Below are 27,681 nucleotides of genomic sequence, written 5' to 3' on the forward strand. Positions count from 1 at the left end.
TAATCATGCTTTGTTTCCATCACAATTGCCTCCTCTCTTCTTTGCCTTCCTGTGTCCCTCAATCTTCTCCCATGTAATTCATCATTCATCCTCACTTTGCATAGTAATTTCCTATTTTTAAATGTCTTATTATCTCATATTCCTCATTACCTACTTATCCTTCAAACTCTATTGTTCATTTAATTTTCTCACAGCTTGTGTAGTTATTTGGTTTGCAGCTTTCATTTCCATCCCTTCCTACTCACCCATCCATCAGTCATTTCTTTCCCTTCTCCTTCCTGCATTCCAAGTTCCAGGCTCTTTTTTTCTGATGGTGTGGATCATGATTTGAAATGGTGGCAATGAATCTTAATGTCCCCAGACTCTCTATTTATTAATTGTTAATATCAAATTATTCCATGGGGAAAATCCAGGTTTATAATTCTCAAGACTTCCCACAGAGTCAAATTCACTAAATCCCTTATTTTTTCTTGATTGGGGCTAATACAAATCTCAAATAGAATACTGCACAGTTAGTTGGTATTTTTCTGACATGTGCTGATCATTCTTTTCCCCCTTTGCAATTGAAACCCAGTATCGTGGCCCAAAGACCCGCTAATGTCTTTTGCATCTATGTCATATAAACCTTTCCTCTTAGAAAGTAAACCCCTTAATTCAAATCCTGCTGTCATCAAACTGGCTGTTAATGCCCAGCCTCTCCTCCAAGAAAAACATGATTTTATTTTTTAAACTTTCTGTTTGCATTTTGTTTTGTTTTCAGAACTTCACAGCCTTCAGAGCCGCCTTCCCTTTCTTCCTTCTGAAATCTCAGGATAGTTAATTTCAGCAAACTCTGGAGACATTTGTCCTTCCCTTTATTTCCTCTACTTTAGGATCCTGCCTCACCTCATCCTTTTCCAACAGATACCTTCCTATTGCAAGTGTATGACAGGGACCAGTTCTTGTCTTTGCACAGTCCCACCGTTACGTTCTTTCTCACTCCCCCTCTATCGCTTTATTTTACTCCATTCATGCACTCTGTTCCCATCCGTGAGCATAGCCAACAGTTTGAGTGGCTGCTGAATTTCTCCCAGCCTGTCTCCCTGGTCAGAGGGCTGCTCTCTTGTTCCCACGGTGCCCCTCGAATGCCAGCAAGAGAAAGGCACTGGGATCATCAACTTTATTATTGAGAACACCAAGGCAACTCGAGTAAACATACTGACCAAGGACAGTGCATTACACCATGATTAAAGAAAGAATTGGGCCAACGTCTCAAATCCTAACTACTTCTATATTGTACTTCTCTGGAGATCTGTGTTCATTTTCCAGTGGATGCTTATTGGATTTTCAATTCCATCACAGGTATATGATGGAATAAGGTTGTAACCACTGAAACCTAGCGTGCATTTCCATATAATTATGACTTTCATTCTAAGCTAGTCTGGGAAGTCCCTGGTGGTCCAGTGGTTAGGACTCTGCTCTTTCACTGCCGAGGGCCCAGGTTCAATCCCTGATTGGGGAACTAAGATCCCACAAGCTGGACTTCACAGTCAAAACAAAGAAAAGAAAACATCCTAAGCTAGCCAGAGGTACAGATCACTTGTGCATGGGAAATCCTGCTCATTGAATTACTTTATTTCTTTGAAAAGCATTCATTTCCTATGAGTTAATCATTTTTCATATGACCCAAACTATCTACTCTTTTTTCGAAAACATGACCCCTTCCCCATCACTGTTATATTACAATTTACACACGATTTCTCTTGAGGGTACAATATAATCTAATTTTCTTTATTATTCAGTTTGGATCCTGTTAAGTGAGACAGACATTCACTGATAAGAAGGAGCATTTAAATTTTGGCAAATAAGTTCATTTGTATTCTGAAAACTCTGCACCCCTCATATTTAATAAACTTTCCATTACAGAACATCACTTCCCTGGTGGCTCAGACGGTAAAGCATCTGTCTACAATGTGGGAGACTTGGGGTCGATCCCTGGGTCGGGAAGATCCCCTGGAGAAGGAAATGGCAACCCACTCCAGTACTATTGCCTGGAAAATCCCATGGATGGAGGAGCCTGGTAGGCTACAGTCCACGGGGTCGCAAAGAGTCAGACACGACTGAGTGACTTCTTCTTCTTTCCATTGCAGAGTAAAGGAACGCTGCAAAAGTCAAACAAATTTGCAATGGGGCCACTAAGAGCACGTTCAACTCTGATTCAGAGATGTTTCCGTTTATCTGTTCTCTGTCAATCATGAAATAAGAAAGATGAAAAATACAATTATGTACAAGGAGACAGAACTCCTAATTCTTTCATCCTAATTGAAGCAAAAGAATTTTAATTGCTTGAAAAACACAAGATTTTTGTTTCCTCTCAAGAAGGACAGAGAAAACAAATGTAAATTGCCTTAGCATCAATGGCTTGGAGCTACAAGACTTCAGACTAGGCAAATGAGAGGTAGTCCATCATTTGCATTTTTTCTTCACAATGGCCAGTATCCAGATATTTGGAAATATGAGATGTTTGACAAAATATTCCTTTTTCTGCTACAGCTCCTCCAGCATGTAAGAAAAAAAAAATGTTCCCTTTTCATTAGAATGTTTAGAGTCACATAGGTTTACTGATACCACTTCCACTCAGTGACAGAAACACTGCACTACAAAATTTGAATATGCTGCCAATTATTCCAGGGTCGATTTTCCATTGATGTGAGTTGTCATGCCCTTTGTTTCTCTCCTAAGTCCTTTTAGTCATCTGATCTTTAGTATATTTACAGGAGGGACAGTAAGAACAAGGAGAAGAGATGAAGTATTTGTCAATCCATTTAGTAATACAGTAGAGCTGCAAAAAACTGAAAGCGATAGAGAAAATTATGCTCTTGGCCACAGAGAGGTATAAGCATTAACTAGAGGTGTCAGTACAATCCTCGACCTCAAATGGGAAGAAAAATTGAGTCAAGAGTAATTAATTCAAGCATTTAAGCCAGACATTGAACCCCTTAAAACTATTTCCCAGGATAAAAATCTAAAAAAAAAAAAGTTTATGTCAGCAATTCTGAATGTGAAATTCCATTGATTTATTTTTTCTATATCTATATTTAGAGATATCTTTCAAACAGAGTTGCTAATGTTGGAAGAAACAAAGATGAAGAAAAGTTACTTATATAGGATTCACAATGAGGCAAGAATCTATAACAAAATCTTTTGGTCTGATTAGTGTTTTCCCTTTCCTTTTTAAAGAGGCCACCAGTCATAGTGAATATATGAAACACAATATACATGAAAAATGTCTGTCTATTGAGAGGGTTGTTTTGCTTTTTTTTAATTTTAGGAGCTAGTTAAGAGTCTCCTCACCTGAGCAAAGATGTATTGCAGAGAATGGGGTAGACAGTGACAGGACTGTATAGAAGATTATCTCAGATTTATCCCAAGAAGTAAAAAATCATCTCTTTATTTTATCTGGACATAGATCTTTTAGTGGTAACCCTGAGACTAGAGAATTACCTGGATGTGTGTTCCAAAATTGCTTGGGCAGAATGGGGACTCTGCCTGTAGCTGTTTACCCACCAGCACACTCCCCTGGGACATCTTCCAAAGGAAAGCCAGCAGATGAAAGGAAGGAGGATTTTGTCTCCTCTCCTGTGAAAGCTTTTGGAGTGTGGGAAGATGTCAGGTTTACCCTGTATCTCCAAACTTAGCTCATACCCAGCACCAAGTGTGTGGTATGTGCTCCATAGAGATGTGATGAAGGAAAGGATAGGGAGGAAGGCAGCAAGAGAAGAGAGGATGAAAAGGGGGATAAAGCCTCTATGAGTTCTACAGGATATGCTTCTAGAGCCTTCTCAGTTCCAAAGGGGAGAGACAGACTCACCATGTACTACAAGGTTGATAAACACCCCTCCAAAAAAAATAACAAACGACAATTGCAGAGCTATTTGACCTAACAACTTATGAACAGTTGGATTAGAAACTAGCCAGTTGTCCTGTAGTCTGGGGCTTGATGCTAACGTGTTCAAAGCTGGAAGGGATCTTGAAATCATTCAAGACAGCTCCAGGTAGACTGTAGTATGTAACTTGACCATGGTTACATAGCTTGTCAGTATTGGAATAAAGACTAAAACCTGGGTCTCAAAGTTTCCAGCCCAGCATGTCTCACACTGCAGGTTTCCTGTGTAAGGCAGAAGCAATAGCTGGTTTTATCCCTTCATATTTCCTGACCCAAGTCACTTAATATCTTCCCTTCCAGAAGTCCTACTAACCTTAACCCTTTCACTTAATACCATGGGACTTTAGCTTGCTAGGGAAACAGTTTGCAGTGGTTCACATAGATAGCATTTATAGAATGCAGACTTAGAACTCTTATAAAAGCTTGCTCACTAGGCATGATTAAGGCAACAGAAAATCCTCTATTAATTGGAACCCTGGACTTGAGAATACTTTTGCGCCCATTTGTTTTCCATAGCCAGTGCTCTTCACACTTAAGAGAAGCTAGAATGTAAGTTCCATGAGGGTAGGAATCATGCTTATCTTGGTCCTAAGTCTCCACAGTGTCCAGTAGATACTTAACTATCTTTTAAATTATTAAACATAACCACAAGTTCTATATTTCATTATTCCAAGAACATTTCTTGATGTCCTCATTTGCAAATAACTGACAATATCACCCTTCAGTGAAATGCTTTTGAAAATCTCAACTCCACTTGGTCTCCATCTAATTAATTGAACACAGGATCTGATCACCCAACCCACAAGAATTCAAGCTCCATTTGTCCTGATCTGCTCTGTTAATTAACAACCCTCACTCTGAGTGAGTGAAGACACACTAAGGGCTAATATTCTAGAACTGGAAGAGAAACTATCAATGACTGTATCTTCATTTCCAAGCCCTAGAGTTCAGAACAGAGATGAGCAGGCTAATAAATTGGTGTGTTTTTCAAACCACTATTTGTAGGATCTTTATTGTAGGACAGACTGAGTTCTGTGTGAGGAAGAATTGAGCAGGACCACTGCCCTCCATGGGCAAACAATCCAGCTGGGGCACCCAATTTACATATCTCAGTAGGAAAAACAGGAGCCCTGCAGTAAACCATCCCTCTGTTCCTCTATTCTGATTATTCCTGAGGAACTTAACAAACCATTTCTTCCAGCCCCAGAGTGCTCCCTAAAAGAAGTGCTGGTATATTTTCCTGGTTATATAAGCACACTGTGACCATTTTAGTATCCTTATAGGTTAGTTTTCCAAGCAGCCATCCAGCTGGTCCATCCTTAATCTGACCCTGACGGCAGCCATCACTTGAAACGAAGAAGGCAGTCTAGTTAGAAACTGCAGTTGAAGTTCCTCCTGTCTCAGTGGGGATAGGTAGCTCATCCATAAGGCCTTCTTGATGGTGGTGTCCAGGCGCCAGAGTTCAAGAAGCTCAGAAGCAGCGGTGGGGAGCAATATAAGAAAAGGCCACGCTCCTCCGAAGGAGTAGGTTTTCTGTCTCAGCAGCTGTAAAATTATAAATCAAAGATTAAAAAGTTAAGCCACTGCTCAAGTGAGGATCTTGGTAAATACAAGGCTTAAACAAAACCCGATGACGGATTCATTGGCATCAAAGTGAAGTCTGTGGTTTTTCAGACAATAGGGCAGAGACTACAGGAACACACAAAGGATGGCTAAGGATTCTCTGTACCTTTGTTTATTTTGCTATACCAAAGAAAGAGGAAAAACTGTAATGCTATTAAATACAAGTAAATCTGCATGTAGAATGGATGTAGAATGAGTGTGCTAGGGAGGGACGAACCAGGGGAAAAGGAAAGAGAGCCCGCAGAATCCCAAACCAGCCACGCTTTCTTCACAGTGTTTCACAGGGCTGACCTGAATGGAGTTTGATTTTGTGGCCTGAGTGAGAGCTGAGTAACAAATAGTATTTGGGGATAAACTTGGATTTAAGATGCCTTGCAAAGTGAGGAGTACAGTGACCCAAGCTTTGCCCCGTTCCTGGGCAACCAAAATGATTGACTGCCAGTGTAATTAACAAAATAAGAGTGAAAAGAACCGTACCCAGAGGTGGTCCAGGTGAAGCATCACTAGTGTAGGGTGTCTCTGCCCAAAACATCACAGGAAATGGATTGTTGCACCACTCCTGCAAGGTACTAGGCACAACTGCCAAATCAATGACTACCTTTGACTGTCATCCCCTCCCATACTGTGCCACTCTGTACACTTGCTCAGGCTCCAGGAACCCAAGTGCATGTGCTAGTACCCATCCACTGAAATTTTTTTAATCCCACAAATACTGAAGAGGAAGTCTTCTAGTGTCTAGATTTGAGCATTTCATAGCAGCGTGTTAACAACTGTTGGCTTTAACATTCCTATGGGATGTTTGCAATTTAAAAACAGACTTATGTATATGAAGCTCTTACTTAGTGTAATATGGGAAGAAGAGAGAGAAGGGCATGAGTGAGCAAGGAAAGGGGCAGGGCTGACCATGCTTCTTATCTAATCCCACCACCATTCCACACAAACCCCCAGCCTCCAAAAGTGGGTTTCTTCAACTTTGCCTCCAGTGACACTGAACAGTCGCTAACTCCAGACAGAAGCAGGTCCGTCCTCAGAGCACATGAAGGAAAGGATCCTTTAGAGCTGACATCCACACCTACAGAGAAGCCTCCTGCAGACACCAGTGATCATGGCTGCATTCCAGATGTCTCTCCTGGCCCAAAGCCCTTGCTTTACAAAGAGGCAAGCTGAAAGGTAAGTGGCTCATCCACTGTGACACAGAGACCAACTAAACAGTAGGGCCAACACTAAGTCTAGATCTCCAAATCCTACCCTACCCACCGCCCCACCCACATAAATCCCCGTGAGCACAACCCATTCTCTCTACTCCAAACACAGATGGGAGGATGAGGTTCTTCAAACTCTAGAGCAATATCTGGGTAGTGTCTGAGTAATAATTTCCCCTTCCTGGAAAACAGTCTGGTTCAGTGGGTCTCGGGGAGGCACAGGAATGTCACCAGGTGCCCTGGGAGATTCAGATCTGCGAGGTGTAGGAACCACCTGCGCTTCTGTTGTCAGCACCATGCAGATAGCTGGAAAGCCCCCCGGAGGGGCAGTTCTGGGGACACCCTCTGGAGCCCAGAGATCAAAGGGCTCTTGACCACTGGGGCACAAGTCAGAGCCCTGAAGACAAACACCAGCCTTGGAATCTCTAAGAAAGAATGCTCAGAATGTGCCAGAACATTCTCCTCTGAGGCCCTGTTGACTTTAATGTATTTGTGGCCAGTAGTATCCCAATGATACCCTCAAGGTTCTTGTATAACCAATCTTCTAAAATGTGCCGAGCCCCTACGTTGTGGATCACTGTGCAGAGGGGCTGAGATGCACAAAGAAAAGGAGATCAACAAGCATACGTAGGAAGAGCATCAACAATGCAGGCTGTATCATTGCAGACAGAACCAAATAACGCAGATCAGTATCATACAAGCATGTTCCATGTAATTCAGTAATTTCCCAACATACTACCTGGTAGAAGCTTTTGGCAGTTCCTAAACTGCCATCCTGGAGATTCTGACTCAGTGAGTCTGAGGACAAGCCCAGAATCTGCCTTTTTAACCAACCCCCCGGTAGATCCACAGATGGGCATTTGAGGTTCTTCTATCCTTTTCGAGGGCTGACTGTGAAGAATCCAAAGGAATCTAGCTTGGTTGCTTTTTATAGTCATGGTTTATAACGTCTCAGCATTCCTAGCCTACTCAGATTGACCCTTGGATGCATGTTTGTATGGCTTTGCTCTTCTTAGCTCAGTGTTGGCTTATACTATCTTCCTCCTTTTTTCCTCCTGTTTAGAGCTTCCTTCTTCCCGGTAGGAATTTGTTTTCTGGTAAAGGGTGCAGCTTGATTCTTTAGGGAAACACATGGGCAAAAGCCGTATGCTGTATGATTGTATTTTTATGAAACATCTAGAGTAGGTAGATCGATAGAGATAGAAGCCAAATTAGTGGTTGCCAAGGGCTGGGGGCAGAGGGTGGGGAAGTCTGAGGGATGACAGCTAACAGAGATACAGGGTTTCCTTGGGGGGATGATATAAACATTCCGGAATTAGATAGTTGTGATGATTGCACAACTTTGTGAATTTATCAAAACCCACTGGACTGTACACTTTAAGATGATGATTTTTATGGCATGTGAATTATAACTCAACTATTCAAAGGTTCGTGCAGGGACTTCCTTGACAGTCCAGTGGGTAAGACACTGTGCTTCCACTGCAGGGGGCGCAGTGCAGCCAAAAAAAAAAAAAAAAGAGCTCATGTAGAAGGATGGGCCCCACAGATCACACCCAGGTGGCTCACCTGGCTCCCTGGGACCTCACGACTATCAAGTAACATCTCGGGGAAACAAAGGCAAAATTTTGCCAGGGTAGCTGATGACAATAATAGCACCACTTACCACACACTTGCTATGTGGCAGATACCATAATATTAATACGTAATACATGGCCGTCTCAGATTACCAAAAATGTGAGTACTGTTATTATACTGTTATTGTCAACATTTTACAGACGATAAAATGGAGGGACAGCGGGATTAAATAACTTGACCAGGCCCATAGCTGCTGCTGCTGCTGCTAAGTCGCTTCAGTTGTGTCCGACTCTGTGCGACCCCATAGCCGGCAGCCCACCAGGCTCCCCCGTCCCTGGGATTCTCCAGGCAAGAACCCTGGAGTGGGTTGCCATTTCCTTCTCCAATGCATTAAAGTGAAAAGTGAAAGTGAAGTCGCTCAGTCGTGTCTGACTCTTGCGACCCCATGGACTGTAGCCTGCCAGGCTCCTCCATCCATGGAGTTCTCCAGTCAAGAGTACTGGAGTGGGGTGCCACTGCCTTCTCTGAGGCCCATAGCTAATAAGGGACAAAACTGAGCACTAGGAAGGTATGGTTAAATACGCACCAAAAGACTCTGCCCAAAACCATGTCCCTCATGGATCTGATATTCCCACCATTAATATTTGGGGAAAATAGAATCATAATAATAGTGATAAGAATGTAGTGAAGAATTATTGAATGCATTTCATGTTCCAATCCCTCTACTAAATTCTCTACATCAATTATCTCATATAATCTTCATAAAAACTCTGTGAGGTAGATGCTAATGTCATCCCCAATTTACAGAGGTGGAAGTAAGGCAGAGAATGCTTAAATAATCTGCCCCAAACCACACAGCTAGTAAGTGATGGAGCCAGGATCTGAACACAGATCCTTAGTGCCAAGTTATTTTGTCAGAGATCCAAATTTAGATTCCCACAGGGTCTGAGGATGAAAGAATGAATTGGGCTCCATATGTTTCTTGAAATGCCAAACAGTATCTGCTGCTGCTAAGTCGCTTCAGTCATGTCCGACTCTGTGCGACCCCACAGACGGCAGCCAACCAGGCTCCTCTGTCCCTGGGATTCTCCAGGCAAGAATACTAGAGTGGGTTGCCATTTCCTTCTTCAATGCACGCATGCATGCTAAGTCGCTTCAGTCATGTCCGACTGTGCGACCCCATGGACAGCAGCCCACCAGGATCCTCTGTCCACAGGATTCTCTAGGCAAGAGTACTGGAGTGGGTTGCCATATCCTTCTCCAAAACAGTATCTACCCATCTTTTATTTATCTATCAATAAGTCTATAGATACAGAGACATGATACAGTTTTCTCTTAATATTGTTAATATTGTTAATCCTTAACACTCTTATTTCTTAAACAGTCCGAAGAAAAAGAGTAGTGATAATGGCAAATGACACTTTGCTTCAACATTGGGGACATAAAAAGGAGTGTCGACAGCAGTCAAGTTGGAGGAAGAACACGCTTCATCTAAAGGGGCAGCCACCCTTCAACTCTTTGTTGCCAGGTGGGTAAACAGTGCAGTAGCGCCCTATTTTCCGAGAGAAATTTTAAAAAGACTTTTACATGAAATCTTTTGGTTTTTTAAAAATGGCAAAGAATTCTGAAGACTGTAGTTGGCCTGTAGTAGTCCACTCTCAACCTCCAAATAAAGTAAATTACCTCCGCCAGCAGCTCTATGTGACTGGAATTCAGGATAAAACAGCGACAGGATGAGTCCGGAAGGGTGAACAGGGCCATGCTATGAGAATCCTTGATGCACACCGGGGGAAGGTAAATCTCATTCTACAGGCTAGGGAAAGCAGACGCTGTGTTGTTTTGTTTTAGACAAGAAGTGGACTAGATCAGAAAGACATTTCTGAGAACCACGAAGGACAAAATATGTGGGGAAGATAGCTGAGACCAAACTGATGACAACCACAATTGTAGCCCAAACCCAAAGTGGTGCCAATGAAAGCAGAAGAATGACTTAAAGCGACTAAGCAAAGACCTTCCTTAATAAATGATGGATCCCCTTATATCAAAAGAGCATATCCATATGCTCTCATGCAGCTATAGCATCACTTCATAAAGAAAAGACCATCATCAAGAAGGAGGAGAAAGCAAAGAGAGCTATGGGAGAAATAAGAGGGGTTTCAGGATACAACTTGTTTGAGGCTGGGTTTGGCATGTAAAAAGGAAAGAAAATGTTCTTGGCTAGCAGGGAGACAGTCTGAAAACTGCCTAGGAAAACAAAAGAGAACAAGAAAAAAAGAACACATACAGGAGGAGGTTAGGTCTTTAAAAATTAAGAAGATATAGGAAACCAGCAGGGGAAAACGAATCAGGCAATGAAGACCAGTGAAGGTCCCTAAAGTCCATATTTAATACAGATGACAGAAATCAGGCAAGGCATTCTTAAAAGATACTGTAGTAAAGGCACCAAGGAGATTGCTTTAAGAGAGACAGAACTCAAGAATAGAGACCACAATATAAGTATTCATAGGGAATAGAAGCGGAGAAGGCAATGGCACCCCACTCCAGTACTCTTGCCTAGAAAATCCCATGGATGGAGGAGCTTGCTAGGCTACAGTCCATGGGGTCATGAAGAGTTGGACATAACTGAGCGACTTCCCTTTCACTTTTCACTTTCATGCATTGGAGAAGGAAACGGCAACCCACTCCACTGTTCTTGCCTGGAGAATCCCAGGGACGGGGGAGCCTGGTGGGCTGCCATCTCTGGGATCGCACAGAGTTGGACACAACTGAAGTGACTTAGCAGCAGCAGCAATAGCAGGGAATAGAAGAGAAGAAAAGGAAGGCCAAAACACAGGGAAGCATTTTAGCTACTAGAGATCAATAGGGAAAGATGAATTTTAGAGATGTCAGAAAGGAAAATATGACAGGATTTTGGAATATTCTCAGAGAGAAAATAAGAGCTATTCTGTAAAAAAAAAAAAAAGAAAGAAAGAAAGAAAAGAAAAAGATCCAAAGTTCTCTCTCCACAATTGCTTAAGAAGCAGCCCTAGTATGGCCAAAGATAATACCAAAGCCACATTCCAAGGGCATGAGGGGGAGAATGCAGCTATCAGAAAGTTCCAAATGGGAAGGGAATGAAAAATTTCATCTTTACCAAGCTTGCATTTCATTGGTTATAGCGTGGCCCAGACCAGAATAAAGTGTGCCCCAGAACCAGCTTCTTCAGAGGTGACTTTCTGATAGTCCAGAACATTCTGAAAGAACTGCAGCTGTCACAGAGGCAGAGTCTTTAAAAGGAGGAGCCTTCACCAGAATCACGGTCCAGAGATTAAAAAGGCCCACTACCAAGAAAGATCTTACTTCAAAGCATGAAGGTGTACATTAAAGGGGTAGAAATACAAGGAGAAAGGAAAGAGCAGTAAAAAGGGACTATCACTGATGTGTGGGTCATATAATACCTGGCAGCTTATGTACAGTATTTAAATCCCACATCAGAGAGGCAAGGTTACTCCATTTGGCAGGAGAAAGTGTAAAATGCACTATTTACAATAGTTACTAAAAGCCACATAGATGATAAGAAAATCTTACTGGATTTTCCAGCCCATGCATTCTCCACTATACCACACTGTTTGACTATGGGCCATCTTCCACCCAGATTACTGCAAAAGCCTTCCCAACAGGCACAGCTCACCCTCTCCATTCCACATCCAATATAGAGCCCAGCAAGAGCAATCATTCAAAACCACAAATTTCATCGTGGCACTGCCTTGCTCAAGCCCCATTAAATTCCCTTTGATTTTCAGTGAAGTCCAAACTACTTAGCATTCCCTACAAGGTCCCTTGGGATCTGGCCCTGCTCACCTCCCAGGCCTCATCTCAAGCTCCTCTCATTGCAGGTGACAATTCAATGATTCTGAATATATTTAAGTCTCTGGAATGCACCATGGATCATTCTCACCTCCAGATCTTTGCACACTGTCCCTAATGCCTGGAGCACTCTTCTCCCTGACCTCCTAACCTCTCCTTTTAGGTAGTCTAGATAACAGTATACTATTTTCTCACAAAACTTAACACATTTTATTGGCATTCTCTCTTATCTGTTCTGAGATCCCTGTACTGTATCCTCCTCTGTGAGTCCTCTCCTGTCAATTAGCTGCAGGAGGAATCACCCTGTATCTATCTTTTTCACTCTTGAATCCACAACACCCAGCTTGTTCCACCAGGTGCTTATCAAGTACTAAGCACGTATGTTTTGAAGTGGATAATCATTTGATAAGGCAAGGGCCATCACTAGTTGCTAAGTGAAGTTACATCAGTGTAAGCCAAACCCCAAAAGCCCTACTCTTGGCATTTGCAATTTATTGTCCACTGCTGAAGATTCTTAGACATTCTGAAAATTTCACTGATATTTTTTGGAACATATGACCTCTATGCTTCCTGTGCCCAGGGCTACAAATAATTCCAACAACAAGGTTCACTTCTTGCCCTAAACAAGCTTACCGTCTAGTGGAGGAGGTTTCATTTTCACCAACATGTTGCAACACACGTTCTCTTTAAATCCTTCTAAGGCCCAAATGACTTGGGATTATCAAGTTTATCAAGAATTTGGTAATTGCCATTTGACCCCTAGAGGTTCACAGCAGGCTTGAGGACTGAGGCCAAGTCTTACTCATCAGTATCATCCCAGTGGTTATATAGGGCTGAATATATAAGAAGAGGTTTACAAATCACCAAATGAGTGAAAGAATACGTGGACAAGCGAACAGTCAAATAAGTCAAGTCTTGGAATAAAGCTTTGGGAACTGGGTCCGAGTCTTAGTTCTTCTCCATCACTAAACAGATAAATGACTTGGTGATAAGTCCCCCTTATCAAGAACCAGCCCATCAGACACACATAGATACTGACCAGCCTGCAGAGTCAGTGGAGCATGGGGGCAGGGAAAGAGGAGCAGGGTAAAATTTTTTAAATCGTTCCCTTCTGTTCCCTCAGGTTCAGAGCGGAGATGCTGTGGGCAGAAAGGGCCCATGTAGGGTATTGAGATGGCTTCACCTGGCCTGCTACAACTCCAAACCTGCTCCCTGAGGCAGGCGATAAAGGTCAAAAAATAAATATGTAGATAGATCAACACAGTGTTCACCACACACTTTCACTACCTGGAAAGAAAACGCTTTGGTGGCATATTAAATATATTAATAATCACCAACATGAATAAATATCCAGTTGAAACAGACATTTGCTAGTTTCTGTACCTTTCAAAATTAGAACCAAAAATCTGAACAGTAACAGCTATCTAAACAGTATCCTTTTCACACACACACGCACATTCCTGAAATTTTCCTCCCTGTTGCCATCTTGTTAGTTATTTGAATAAACATTATTTCTGCCACTCGTTTTAGCACCAAATAATATGTTGTAGTCAGTTAAAAACTTTCATCAAAGGAAAGAGTATGGTACTATTTTGACACCAGACAGTCCTTTGCTTTTATGTGAAATCCCTGTGTTGCCTGAACACTGTAAGATTTTGCTTTTGTGCAGACAATCAGCAGGTCATTAGCAAATCCCATACAAATCACCCTGGACTCAGGATGGAACCCTGGGGACCTGAAGCCGTAAAAGAGAGAAGATACGGTGTTGTTTGCCTCTGATGACTGTTTAAAAAGTATGATTGCAACCACAGGACAGCTTAATACAGTAGAGCTCTGAGCTGTCCACAGGGCAAATTCTGATTAATGGTATCAATAATCGTTACAAATTTTTAAGTTTTGGTGGAGCACTCCATTGTATCCTACTATTACAGGACAAGACCAAACAAGCTCTTTTATGAAATGACCGTGTTTACTGTTACTTTACTGCCTCTGGTTTTGCCTGTTGGTGAACATGATACAACCTATAGTTTATTCAAATAGAGGGTGGGCAGGAGTCCTGCTGCATATTTAGAAGTCACATGAAGACATTTTTGCATAAGAAAGTGAGGGTGAGATAAACTGAAATTCAGTTTATGAGCCAGAATTCGTCACTTTCACACATGCACATCTGCGTGCTGAGACTCATACATGCACAGGATAAGGTCTATTTCACTACATCCACATCTGGCAATGATGCAGGCATAGTGAAAAGATTTCATATTCCCTCAAGAAAGCCCTTAGGCTACAAGAAAAATCATCCCACATCTAATAAACCCATCCGAGATATATCTCCCATATGGTAAAGCCTTATTTTGTTTTATTCCAACAAATTGGTCCTTGGATTCCTCTCACAGCTGTTGCTGCTGTTGTTGAAGCTGTGTTGAGCCCTGCAGTGATCATGATGTTGTGAACAACAGCCAGATCCCTGTGTCACTGGACTGTGCAAGCATTAAGTGATATCACCTGTGAGGAGTACTGAGCACTCAAGATATTTAAAGGCCTGATACATAAAAAGGGCTTAACAAATGGGGGTCAAAAGTATTTTTTGATCAGAATATTCTGAGAGTTTAGTCTCAGGAAAAAAAATGCAAGTAGATTCCTAAACCAGATTACCAAAAAAATCAGAAAGCTGAAATAAGCCAACATAGAAAAAAGCTTTCTCCTTCACTATTCTCTATCCCAGTTCAGTTTGGCACGAGAAACGTTGGTGTGTGCCACCGGGGACACAAAGGCAAACGTGGCCACTCCCTGACTTCCTGCTAGAGGAATAGCACTCCGGGGCTCTTTCTCAGTGTGTCTGTCCCCACTGCAGTGGCATTTAGAAGGCGTATGCATGCCTGTGTGCTCAGCTGCTGCAGTCGTGTCCGACACGTCGCGACCCTATAGACTGTAGCCCACCAGGCTCCTCTGTCCACGGGGTTCTCCAGGCAAGAACCCTGGAGTGAGTTTCCATGTCCTCCTCCAGAGGATCTCCCCGACCCGGGGATTGAACCCGCGTTTCCATGTTTCCCTCACTGGCAGGCAGGTTCTTTACTACTAGCGCCACCTGGGAAGCCCAGAAAACTTATTATATAAAGCTTATAGATAATATAATTCTATAAAAAGAAAACATGTGCTCTTCTTAATAGTTTTTCCCAGCTTTATTGAGGTATAAGTTACCAATAAAATTATAAGATATTTATATATTGTGATGATTTGATATACGTATAGGTGGCTCCGTTGCTAAAGAATCTGCCTGCAATGCAGGGGATCTGGGTTCAATCTCTGGGTCAGGAAGATCCTCTGGAGAAGGCTATCCACTCTAGTATTCTTACCTGGGAAATTCCATGGGTAGAGGAGCCTGGCAGGCTATAGTCCATATAGTCCAAGAGTCAGACATGACTGAGCGACTAACACTTTTCATACATATCTTATGCAAGCATTCCTCCATCTAGCTAATTAACACATTCTATCACCTCATATATTCATCTTTTTTTTTGTTGTTTTGGTGAGAACATTTAAGTTCTTTAAATATCTCTGCTGCTGCTGCTAAGTCATTTCAGTCGTGTCCAACTCTGTGTGACCCCATAGACAGCAGCCCACCAGGCTCCCCTGTCCCTGGGATTCTCCAGGCAAGAACGCTGGAGTGGGTTGCCATTTCTGTCTCCAACACATGAAAGTGAACAGTGAAAGTGAGGTTGCTCAGTTGTGTCCGACTCTTAGCGACCCCATGGACTGCACCCTACTAGGCTCCTCCTTCCATGGGATTTGCCAGGCAAGAGTACTGGAGTGAGTTGCCATTGCCTTCTCCGTTAAATATCTCTAAGAGATGGCAAATTTTAATTATACCACACAGTGTTATCAATTATAGTGAATATGTTACACATTAGATCCCCAGACCTTGTTACCAACCCTTCCCTATTTCCACCACCCTCATCATAACTTGATTAGTTTTTTCCTATTTGAGGGGGTCTCCTCCTTCATTTACAGCTTCCATAAGTAGAGGAAATATCTTTTTACTTTGTTTTGACTACCAGAATTGGTGGATGTTTCAAATGTTCTCAAAATAAGTGTGAACTAAATGTATGCTCAATTAAAAAAAAAGTTTATTACAGCAAGACTATAGTTATAACGCTTACCTTATATATAAAATACATTACAGCTATCACCAAAAAAAAAAAAAAAAATTCACCCATATCAGGAGATAGTTCTAATCCTTTTGGTCTACCTGCATGGATCATCTGCAGACATATGGCCAGATTTCCTCAACACTTTAAATTGTTCAATATAATCACTTGTCTCATAGGTGAGGTTTTCGCACTCTCAAATTTTCCTTTCAATTTTCATCCAATTTCAGCACATTCCTTTCTGAAGTTTAAGCAAGACAAGAGGCCTTGCCTGTTCTGGGTTAACTCTGGGCCATTCCTGGCAAACTTGGGACGCGGGGCAGCACAGCTCCTCCTGTCCATCTTCTGCGCCTTACTAGCCTTGTTGCCCTCTGTTTTACTTTCCTCTGAAGTTTTTCCCCACTTTTTGAGGATGAATTTAAAAGCCCCCCTTTTCCATGCTCTAAGACGAGGAACAAAGAGAGAAAGATAGGGCTAGAAGGGTGAACAAAGAGGGAAACACAGGAATGTTGAGGCTCCTCAGGCTTTACTTAACCTCAGTTTCTTTTCTTGCAGATGGCCAGAAATGGATGGACATTTTAGAAAGACTAACAGGGAAAAATTACTGGGAGGAGAATGTTGTAGAGATGCTAGGAGAAGAGACATTGTTAAGGAAGTAACCTATCTTGACTTCTCTTCCGCTAATCTCTTTCCACAAGTCACCTGCTAGTGGGACTCCTGGTGGGGCTGAACCCTTTGAAAGCTCTGGGTAGATAGAAAGGATGAATGGCATGAAGCAAAAATTCCACTCTTAAAAAAAAAAAAAAATCCAATGTCCTTAGGGACTCTAGATTCATTGCTCAAGTGCTTTCCACTGCGCCCCACCCACTCTCCCAGGTCAACACACACCACCAGGCCATCCCACACCTGAACTTCTGGTTGAGCCAGAAGAGCACTGGAAGTTTGGAAGCAGGGCCAGAAACTCAGCACAGCGCTGGCCTCAGCCACCACCTCTACAGTGCCGGGAATCCACCATCCGCAAAACAACCTCCAGAAAGCTCTGGGGGAGGAGCAGCCAGGAATGTCAGGAGCAATTTGGGTTGGCACCAGGGAAGCCTCACCCACTTTCCCACAGGGCTCCAGTCTTGGCTACGTCAGAGAGTGCAAGAGTGTCCTGACCCTCCTCCCAACTTCCAGTTAAACCAGAAGCTGGACATTCAGGGGAAGGGCCAGGAATGCGAACAACCAGGTACAGGGACATCATTGCCAGTTTCCATCATGGCTCACAAGCACAGCCCAGGCCATACACGTGTGTTTGTTGAACAGAAACATTCAGAGAGTCTGTTTAAAAAGGAAATATTCTACAACAGACTTTGAGCAATAATGGCTGTCCTTTGTTGAGCCCTTATGGTGTGTGGGCTAGACTCTCTATGCAGTAGGTCATTGACTCTAACAAGCACTGTAAGTCTCTCCATTTTACATACAAGGAAACTGGGGTTGAAAAGAGTACAGCAACTTGATTCAAGCTACTAAAGAGACAGATCCCATGATTCCATTCCACATAGATCTGACTCCAAAGCCCATGTTTTTGATCAGTGTGTATAGAAAACCAAAATTCTACAGCTCTAAGAGTACTCTTCCTGGATAGGACTTTAAGGCATTTTGACTTTGTTTTGTTGGAGGAATAGAATTCAGTAGCCAGATAGCACATAGTATCCTCTATCTGTCAGTGCCTAAGGCCAGAAAAAGATTCTAGTAAGTCAGATAAACAAGCATCAGAGATAACCCACTCACAAAACAAAACTTGAGGGACTGTGTGGGAGGGAGTGTGAATTCTGGGTTCAGTCTGGCTCATAGTTAATTTATCACAAAGGTAAAGTCATTCCCTTGTCTTTCAAGGGCAGCCAATACCTGAAAATAGACCTACCATGAACTTCACTCACAGCTCTAAATAAACAGGCAGCCTATTAACATGCGACAGGAGCGCTTCACTTTCCAAGTCACATTTTTATGAAAGATACTGATGAACTGACACCAAGGAGAAGTATATCAATGCACTTAGCAAAGTTCTGGAAACTTCCTGAAGAAAACAGTAGATGCAAAAACGGAGACAAAGTGAACACTGCCTTTATGTCCGAGGGCCCCAGCTCCTAAAGTAAGAGCACCCTTATGATTTTACAGCAGTTTCAAGAATAAATGTAATTGATAACATAATTATGAAATAAACATGTGGAGACACTTTTTTCACCTTGAGAATTTTCAAGATGATGACTTTGCAGATACTAGGACTATTTATGAAAGATTCTAGTCAGCCCACACTGCTATTATTATTCCTCACGCCAAGTGCCCAAGGATTCCCAGGAGGTTCCTGTTTGTATACGTGGTTATCAGGGGAGTGCCCCCTGCTAGTGGAGAAAGAATGACCACAGAAACCAATCAGTTAACATCCCCACCCTCTCAAGACCTCCTGACCCATTGTCACGACTGCTTTTCCTTCCGTGAACTAAGAGCTAACAGCAAGCGTGCACTTTCTCACCCCTTGCTATCCTACAGGCTCCTTCCAGGAAAAAGGATGCCCTTCTAAGAACAACGGTCCTATGAAACAAGCAGAATGAAGAAAATCAACACCATGTCTACTCCAAACTCTCTCAAAAACACAGATACCTAAGATCATACCACATAGGGCCAGGCCTACAAAGCAAGCCAGCTCCTCATGTGATATAACTTAGAATCAAAAGATTCCAGGGTATATATAACAAGCTACTTTCATTTATTTATTCGATCAGCCAATATTCATCAAGCACCTGTGTGGAGAGTGTCTAGACGGTAGAGACACAACAGTCATAGGGATGCCAGATTTAGCGAATAAAAATCTCATATTTTAGCTGGCAACTCCAAATGGTCAGCAAGAGATAATGCCTGACCACAATGCATTTATAATCTAGGGTCCTCTGTGACACGTGTGGTGTGAAAGTTGCTCACGTGTGAAAGTTTCTCACGTTAAAGTTGCTCAGTTGTGTCCAACTCTTTGCAACTCCATGGACTATACAGTCCATGGAATTCTCTAGGCCAGAATGCTACAGTGGGTAGCCTTTCCCTTCTCCAGGGGATCTTCCCAACCCAGGGATTGAACCCAGGGCTCCTGCACTGCAGCTGAGCAACAAGGGAAGCCCTATGCATTCCCTAAAAAACTTTAAATCCATGAACTCTTTAATGCACAAGCTGATTTTTCTGATTAGCTTCAAAGTACACAAACAGATGGAATAATATACAGAAGAGGTTTGTTTTTAAGGGAAAAGAAGAGTTAGAAAGGTTCAAGGCAAGGCACACAGGAGTAGATGTCACAGAGGAAGTAACAATGATTGACCAGAGATAATGCAATGACTCTGCGTCCCCAGTTGGGTGGCAGAACGTCATGTGAAAGGATCCGAGTGAAGAAATTATTGCTGAGAACTCAGCTTGTTTCACCTGCATTCCAAGTTAGTGACGAGTTAGCTGAAAATGTTGTCAAGGTTGGTAAACATTTCAATTAGACCTGAGCAGAGAGCATAGAGTGGGATCCCATGCCAACTTATGGTTTGGGGTGGAAACCATACAAAATGTGGTGGTTTTATAGGGTTTGAACCTGAAAGCAAGCAAAATGTGGTGGTTTGAGCAGTGTTTTTCTTGGAGTTTTTTTAGGTACTCAGGCATAAAAATTCACAGTCAAGCTTGGGAGGTCCAATCTGAAACAATAAAAAGTTTTCACACTATCCTTTCAGCAACCACAAGAAATAGCCTTCCAAGAGAAGTTGTTGACTCTTATTTTAATATCTTTTAAATATGGTTGGTAGATGAACCCGTTAGGCCATATTTATGTAGCAAAAACTGACTTTGATATTTGAAGGAAGGAAAGAGGCTGTCTTTTTCATATCATCTACATAGGAACAAGAAAGTAGGGGGTTTTATGCATGCCATTGTGTTAATCATAAAGTCAGTGAATGACTAATTCTCTTGGCAAAAGTTTCTCGGTCAGCCTGCTGTGAGCAACTCCATCACTTGAATCTGGCGTGAAACCGGGAGGAGTAAAATATTTGTTTGTTTTATATGTCAGTTATTAAAGTCACTGCAAATTCTTCACGGAAATATGTGGAGCATAAATAAATAGGAAGTGGCACAAAAGAAGGGGCAGAAATGGAAGGGTCCACGTGCATGGCAAATCTCACCATCTCCCTTACTTGTGATTTAAAGCTCCATGGCCTCTTTAAAACTCAACATCATTTTATGTGTGATGCAAAAAACGAATTTCTGTCTCTCCATTTTCCCCCCTTTCCCTGATCTCCTTTGTCTGGGCAGGTAACTGAAATGCCTCACGGGAATGTGTGAGTGTGGGGTTAGGGCTGCCCTGGCCTTTGAGTAGGACAGATGGCATAAGAGTACCTTGCCGGAGTGCAAGAAAACAAGCTGCACGACCTTTCCCAAGCTTTTCTGGCAGCATCTGTGAGGCTCCTTCTCTGGACCTGCAACCAAATAAAAACATTTACTCTGTTCTTCAGTTTAGAGCTAATATCCCTTCATCATCATCTATTGTTCTCACAATGGTGTGGAATTACTTTTTTTATTTTTAAATTTTGCACTCTTATTTTATTTTTGAGGGAGCTATAGGAAAGATTATAAACAATAGTTGCGGTTTACCTGAGCAGAACAGCAGGAATCATCATTATTATCATTTAACCCATATATTTATTGTTATTCCAGGAAAATCTAGTTAATTTGGACCTTGTGTCTTTAAAATATCTGATAATTCCAACATGGCGAATCAGCTTAACTGTTCCTTTGGTGGAGGAGAGTTTACAAATCTAATTAAGTAAGCTTTGCAGGGGGTGATTAATCTTAAGAAAACAAACTGCTTTCAAACACTCCAGTAATAACTGTTTCTGACAATTAATGAAATGATTACAAAGAATTCTGACCTACTCATTGAAGCAGACCCAGTTATGAGCGCTCAGCTGCACAGTACTGGTCCCTGGCTTGTGTCAATATTTTCTATATCATAGGTTACAATATTCTGTGTTCTTATATATCATAGTTTATACTGCTCTTCCATCAGATTAGCCTTCTATAGTGAGGGTTTCCCTGGATTTCTTTTCAAGAGTTGTTGCAAAGATATCAGTAAAATAAGCCTGGATGGTCTTTTGAAGATGTTTATGATCCCTGATCCCTCCAATCTCTATTAATGACTTTTTCTTATACATATGTCCTCTAAACTAAGGAAATAACTGGATTCATTGGGAGCCCACTTTACCAGGGCATCGTGAGACTTAAAACCTCATCGTTAACACCTATATAGATAATCCATATCACTATTCAAGGAACATGTCGTATGGTCAAATGCGTAAGGATTCAACAGGTAACCCAGCTTGTCCAGGAGTTTGTCAGTTAAAATAGGAAATTTATGAAGATATTTTGTCCTGAAAATGCTGACAATTCACTACAGAGTTTCAGGTAAATTCTTCATACAGTTAATTATGGGAACAAAAGTTATGTTCCTTTGAGCACTCTCCTTGAGGGATACTAAGTGAAAAACTAAATATAGAAGAATTCACCCAATTATAACTCATTTACAAATAAGAAAAACAGGAAGAAAAGGCTGAATATTTATTCATTAAACACACACACACATATATATATGGCATATTTACTGCCCATCAGGCTCAGTTGTGAGCTCTGAGAAAGAAAGATAAATATGATATTGTGCTTGCACAGCTTGTAATCTAATTAGGGAGACAGATAAAGCAGCAATGACAATAGAATCTACAAAACAGAGGCATAAAGACAGACACCTAATTTCAAACATCAGAGAAGACTCCCGGTAATATCGGTCCCCAGCTTGTGTAAACATTTTCTATACCATACGTTACAATATTACAGCATTACAAATAATATAATAATATACAGTATTACAAATAATACCTAAGGTGGAGAGGTGAGCAGTTAGCCAGGGTGAGTTTTCTGGAATAAAGGGATGCCATATGCAGACACAGAAGCCGACGGGCCTTGTTAAGCTTTATATGACTGTCAGTGTTAAGCATTAACTAGTATTCTTCACATACCCGCTTTTCACAAAGCACCTTGTTAAACATTTTATAGGCAGTTCACATAATTCTACCATCGCCAGATAAGTCAGTTCTATTGTTTTTCTAGTTACACAGAAAGGAGACTGAGGCTCAAGACTATCCAGCAGTCGGACTCAGAGCCCTCCGTGGCCACCCTAGGCTCTGAAGCCTCCTCAGATACAGCAGACTACAGAGTGTGCCTTTCCTCTACAGGCAGTGGAGAGCCCCTGGAAATTTTAGGTGAATCTCCCAAAAAAGTAAGGCTAACAGTTTTTCATAAGAAAAAGATCCCCATTCTTTGCCAAGTGTTGTGGGTTTTTAAAATCTGTTGAATCAATACCTTGATTACATCTAGCTGAATTTGATTTCTACCTTGTTTAGAAAAAGATCAGTGACTTTAAAAGGTCCTTTTGTGCATCATAACCCCAGAATCAGGAAGTAAAAATGATGCTGCCTCCAACAAGCAAGAATGGCTACTGCCACATGTTACTCTGACACGCCACACGGAAATCCATGTGAGTTATCACACAGCATATACGGCAGACTCCATCATTTATTCCTATTCTTGTGGGGGTAGGGTCAGATTTCTAAATCCAAACACTTTAAATCTGAATACTTCTTCTTTGCTTTTAATTGATGGTTTTTAAAGGGCAAGATTTGCTTAGAACCATGTTAAAGATATAAGACTAGAGGCACAGTGACCTAAAATGATCTAATTTTCTAGAAAATTACTACTTTCTACAAACTGTATAAACTTTAGTTTAAAAGACAAGGAGGTCTATTCTCTCTTTTTACACCCATGAGACATGCTAGGCTCTTAGGATTTGGGAAAAAGGAAAAGAGCAGATTGAAGAGATTAGAATTTTTGGCAAAATAAATAGAATTAAGAAACAATGCTTATTTCCATCTTTAAGGACTGACAAGTAATCCACATTTGTTGATTTTCCAGAGAGAAAGTATTTTCAACTTCAGAATACGTGTAAAGTAAGCTTACAAATGAACCACAGAGGCAGGTTAAGTCATAAGTAAAATGTACAAATCAGCTCATATGAACATGACAATATATTTTTCAGCTAAAATCACCAAAATGAGCATTCCTGGGATGCTTGATGCAAGCATCTTTATGTATCTGCATCCAATAAAATATCTCTAATATCTTGTCAAGAAATAGTATGGTAGCTTCCACAACAAATTTTCTAGAACTTGATTTTAGTAGTTGCAGAATGAGATTAGAGGCATGGATTAGGGAAAAGGGAGGCCACCAAGGTGAGAGCAGACAGTGAGTCTGAAAATAACCTCGACAACTCACAGTATACAATCTATGGCCACTAAAGAGTTCTCTGCTTAAATAATCACTCCTGGGTTTCTTTTTCCTTCATCTACTTTCTCTTCTTGCTCTCTTCCTTCCTGAACTCTCTCTTCCCATTTCAGTCCTCCTTTCAAGCTGTGCTCCCAAGCCAGTTGTCTAAAATCACTTTCAAAGGACACATTTGATGCAAAGCAGTCTAAAGTACTTTGTCCTACTTATAAAAGCATTTGGGTAGCCTCAGCGTCAGTGTGATTTGGGCTGTCATGGAGGCTGACCCATTGAGGTTAAATGAAAATCAGCTATAATAGGAATGATTGGAAGGAGAAAAGGGTTTATTTAAAACAAACAAACAAACAAATTCAGATATTTGCATGTGTTCCTCCCATTCAACAAGTTCTGAAGAAAACTGTGTGGCAGCTATAACTTCATAAGCAATCTCCTGCAAGATAATGTTGAAGATACGACAGAAAATTGAGAAATAAGAAGGATGTGTATATAGCACAAACGTTTATGATTATGTACATATGACTTGTGTTGAGTATGTAACTCAACTCTACTAACTAACTGATTAACTCTATTTATATATTTGAGGAGTGGTTTGAAAAGCACTGTAAAATTTATCTGAGTGTATATATGCAAGCAGTGTGAAGTACTGTATTGTGTGTATAAATATTAGGTAGCATAAAATAAAATATTCCTGTAGATGTTTGTTTAGGGACACATTTGGATTGAGCGAGCATTATAACAAGAATTTCTTTAAAAGCCACAAAAACATCACACCTTTTAGTTTTAATAAAGTCTAGTTTTTGGCAGTTCTTTTATCACACCTGTCATCTCCTAAGCTTTGCTTAGCCAAAGCACTCAGACTTGAATTTTGAAATTGTCAGTATAGGCCTTCTAATCTTTAAATCTTGAATTATCTAAGCAGATTAACTGCCATTATTCTATGCCTACAGGACTCAAGGGTAAAGAAAGCAAAGGAAATACAACTTTTTTTTTTTTTTCCAGGCAATTAAGCTCCTGTGGAGGTGGCGTTGGGAGCATGTATCTGAAACATGGTCTTAGGTATTTTCGTAAATAATCAAGTAGACAAGATGAGTACATTAGCTCCAGTAACAGGATCCATAAGACAAAAAATGGCTCCATCTAAGAAGTTTAATAACCCAGCTTTTAAGTAAAAAGTTATTCATAGTTCATAGTGACATTTCCCAGTTTGCCAAAATGCTTGTCCTGAAGCCGAGAGATATCATGGAGAAACAATTGGGAAAAAAAAAGAAAAACTAAATAAAGGAAGGGAGCTCCTTTTCACAGCAGCATCTATCTGTGTGGTGACCTGATTTCTGCCGTGATCTCCCTTCAGAGATCAAAGCAGGATTAATGTGATTCTTTACTGTTTGCATTTCACATCTCAAAGCTCTGGAGACTTAAGCAATAAGTACAAATGCAGCCTCAGAACACCACAGAAACCGAGTTTGAATGGGGAGGGTTAACAGCGGCAGAGGCTAGCTATGAAAAGTTACTTGGGGTTTGAAAGGCAATACAGAATTCAGAGTATTTTGTATTTTTACCCACATTTGCTTTCTCTCTTCTCTTTTGCTGGGGCAAGGCTTTTGGCTAGTGGACGAGGCCAGCACTGAGTGCCATGTTAGTAAGTCTCCACAATGACCTTCTAGCTCATTTGGAATGTTTTGCAGCTGTTAGGACACATGAAAAGGAAGGGGATCCTGCCGCGTGTTTTCACACGAAAACACTTTCACCTTACAACCGGCTTTTCCGCAGAGGATTTAAAAGAGGGGAAGATCTTTTAAAATATCAAAATGTTGAGCTTTTATGTCCGTGTGGCATTTCTTGGATGGTGGAACTTCTCAAGAGCCTTTCCACCGTTTCTGAGTGCTTGTGCTTTTTGCTGAGAAAAAAGGCAAGTCCCCTCTTCCTGGAGTCTCAGAAGGGGAAGGGAAAAAATCGCTTTCGTTTTGTAACGCTTAGTGTACACATCACTTGGAGGGGGAGAAAATGCTCCCCTCCAAACTTGACTGTGATTTTTAGCTGCATTACCTAGAAGAGGGCGCGCCAGAGAGTAGCTCAATGCGCAGTTTTACAGGGACTCGGGGAGAAGCGGCTTGCGGAGGTGAGGGCGGGGGTTGGAGCGGAGGCTCTGTCAGCCAGGGATGTGACCCCCACGGTCTCCACTCCTGGTTCATACACTTCCACCCCAAACTCAACTTTTCCGAAACTCTGCCCGCCCTGACGCACAGACACCTACACACAAGGAGAAGCTACTTCCCCACACCGACAGCCCATTCACCCAGCTGAGCCCAGCTTTTGCCTTCGGGCTCAGTCGCGTTCACTCTTCCCAGATCCTCTAGGTCAGCCCTCGGAGACCATTTCTGCCCTTGCACCACCTCCTCCCCCTCCCGCCCCGGGCTGGAGGCCGCTCTCCAAACCGGTCCACGCTTCGTGGCCAAAGCCCAGGAAGTGGCTCTAGGCAAAGACGCCGCAGGACGGACCCAGAGGGGTCTCGACATCACCCGACACTGGGGAACTGGAGGTCCTTCCCGCGCGCACCCCGCCCTGGCACCCACAGAGGTTCCACCTCCTTCTGCGTAACGTCCTGGCGGAGCCGCAGGGATCTTGGAGCTAGGCTCTTTCCCTGGCAAGGGGTGCGGGGCGGGGAACTGGGGGGGTAGGGAGTGGGGGTCCCCTCGGCTGGAGCCCAGCCGCCCCGCCCCAGCGCCCACGCCGTCGCCCGCGCGTCCTGGCGGCGCCGGACTCCCGCTGCCCGCCCCGAGCTGGTACCTGGAGGGGAATCCACCGAGGAACCTTGTGCATTGTCTCAACTAGAAAAGCAGCCGGCCAGTGGAGCTTTCTGTCCGGAACACAATTCCCAGGGCCAAGGATAAGGGAAAGGAATGTCTTTCAGTGCCTACACACTCTACATTCACCTCTTTGTTTTAACCACAACAGAAGCCAATTGGACCTTCTTAGGCCGTTTCTTTGCTTTCTGTAGCGTCATCTGACGGTGTTGTTAATTGTTTACTCCTCATCGTGCTAATTTATTAATGGGGACATTTTCAGCTGGAACAAGGTTTGTTCCGGAATCCATAACTAGGAATCAGTATGCCTGGGAGGGGGAGTAACTCGAAAATTCAACCGGAAAAGTTCGGAACATCAGTATCAACTCACTCTCTGCCCGTCTCTTCTGATTTTACACTACGATTCTCTCTGCAGTCCTGGCTTGGCCAACGGTCACCTATCACTCGGAAACAATCTTGTAGCTAAAAGCAGAGTAGTTGGAGACCCACGACTCAGTTAAAAAGTGTTGTTTTAATATTGACTGGTAGGGTTTTTTTTTTTTTAACAAGTTTAAAGTAAAAACTCATATACAATTCGTCGCTGTATTTTAAAAGCCTTTATATTACAGAGAATTTTTTAACTGCCGGTGTCTGACTTGGGGGGGTGGGGGAATGAGAGAATTCAATAAAAAGTTATTCAATTGTTAAAATAGAGTGGGAGCTCTACAAGCTGTATGGATTCTGTCAGGGCATTGCTAATGTTTTTATATATATTCGAGTGGTTTGGACTTAAGTTTTCATTTTTTAAATGCTATGTTTTGGGGGTGATCCCTTAAGTTCCTATTAATATGTGATCTTTTTAATCTAGTAAAGAATGTAAATTTTTAGGAAGGGAAGCACAAGGCTTCGGTGTACCTCTGTTTCATAGTCTTTAAAGAATATGTGTGCACGAACTCTTTAGACTTGTATTTGTCAACTTAGAAATAAGATTTTAAAGGTAGATTTGGAAAATTAACTTGAAAGAAAGAGGGTGACTTTTATCTATTGGGGAGCAGGGAGGGTGTTTAAATCAGGGTAATTAAATTACAGTGTCCTAAAATGTGTAACACAGGTAGAGGGCTTTTAAAAAACGACTCCATCTAACTACACATATATACAAACTAGTAAGTCCATAACCCCTATTGCCAGCC

At 42.0% G+C, this 27,681-nt stretch overlaps 1 long non-coding RNA gene and 1 other non-coding gene across 3 annotated transcripts; one reads left to right on the forward strand and one right to left on the reverse strand.

The window, feature by feature from the left end:
- Nucleotides 1–1,145: 1,145 nt before the first annotated feature.
- LOC105609418 (uncharacterized) lies at nt 1,146–26,724 on the reverse strand. Of its 2 annotated transcripts, none has more exons than XR_006059593.2 (3): nt 26,496–26,724; nt 20,715–20,794; nt 1,146–5,470 (listed from the first exon to the last, which is right to left on the reverse strand). It is a non-coding gene; the product is annotated as an uncharacterized LOC105609418 (long non-coding RNA). The 2 variants fall into 2 exon arrangements; XR_009600329.1 differs by lacking the exon at nt 26,496–26,724 and adding an exon at nt 22,248–22,331.
- Nucleotides 1,429–1,501, forward strand: TRNAE-UUC (transfer RNA glutamic acid (anticodon UUC)). The gene has a single exon. It is a non-coding gene; the product is annotated as a tRNA-Glu (tRNA).
- Nucleotides 26,725–27,681: the final 957 nt, after the last annotated feature.

The sequence above is a fragment of the Ovis aries genome, chromosome 4 (assembly GCF_016772045.2).
Source record: "Ovis aries strain OAR_USU_Benz2616 breed Rambouillet chromosome 4, ARS-UI_Ramb_v3.0, whole genome shotgun sequence".
Taxonomy (NCBI): domain Eukaryota; kingdom Metazoa; phylum Chordata; class Mammalia; order Artiodactyla; family Bovidae; genus Ovis; species Ovis aries.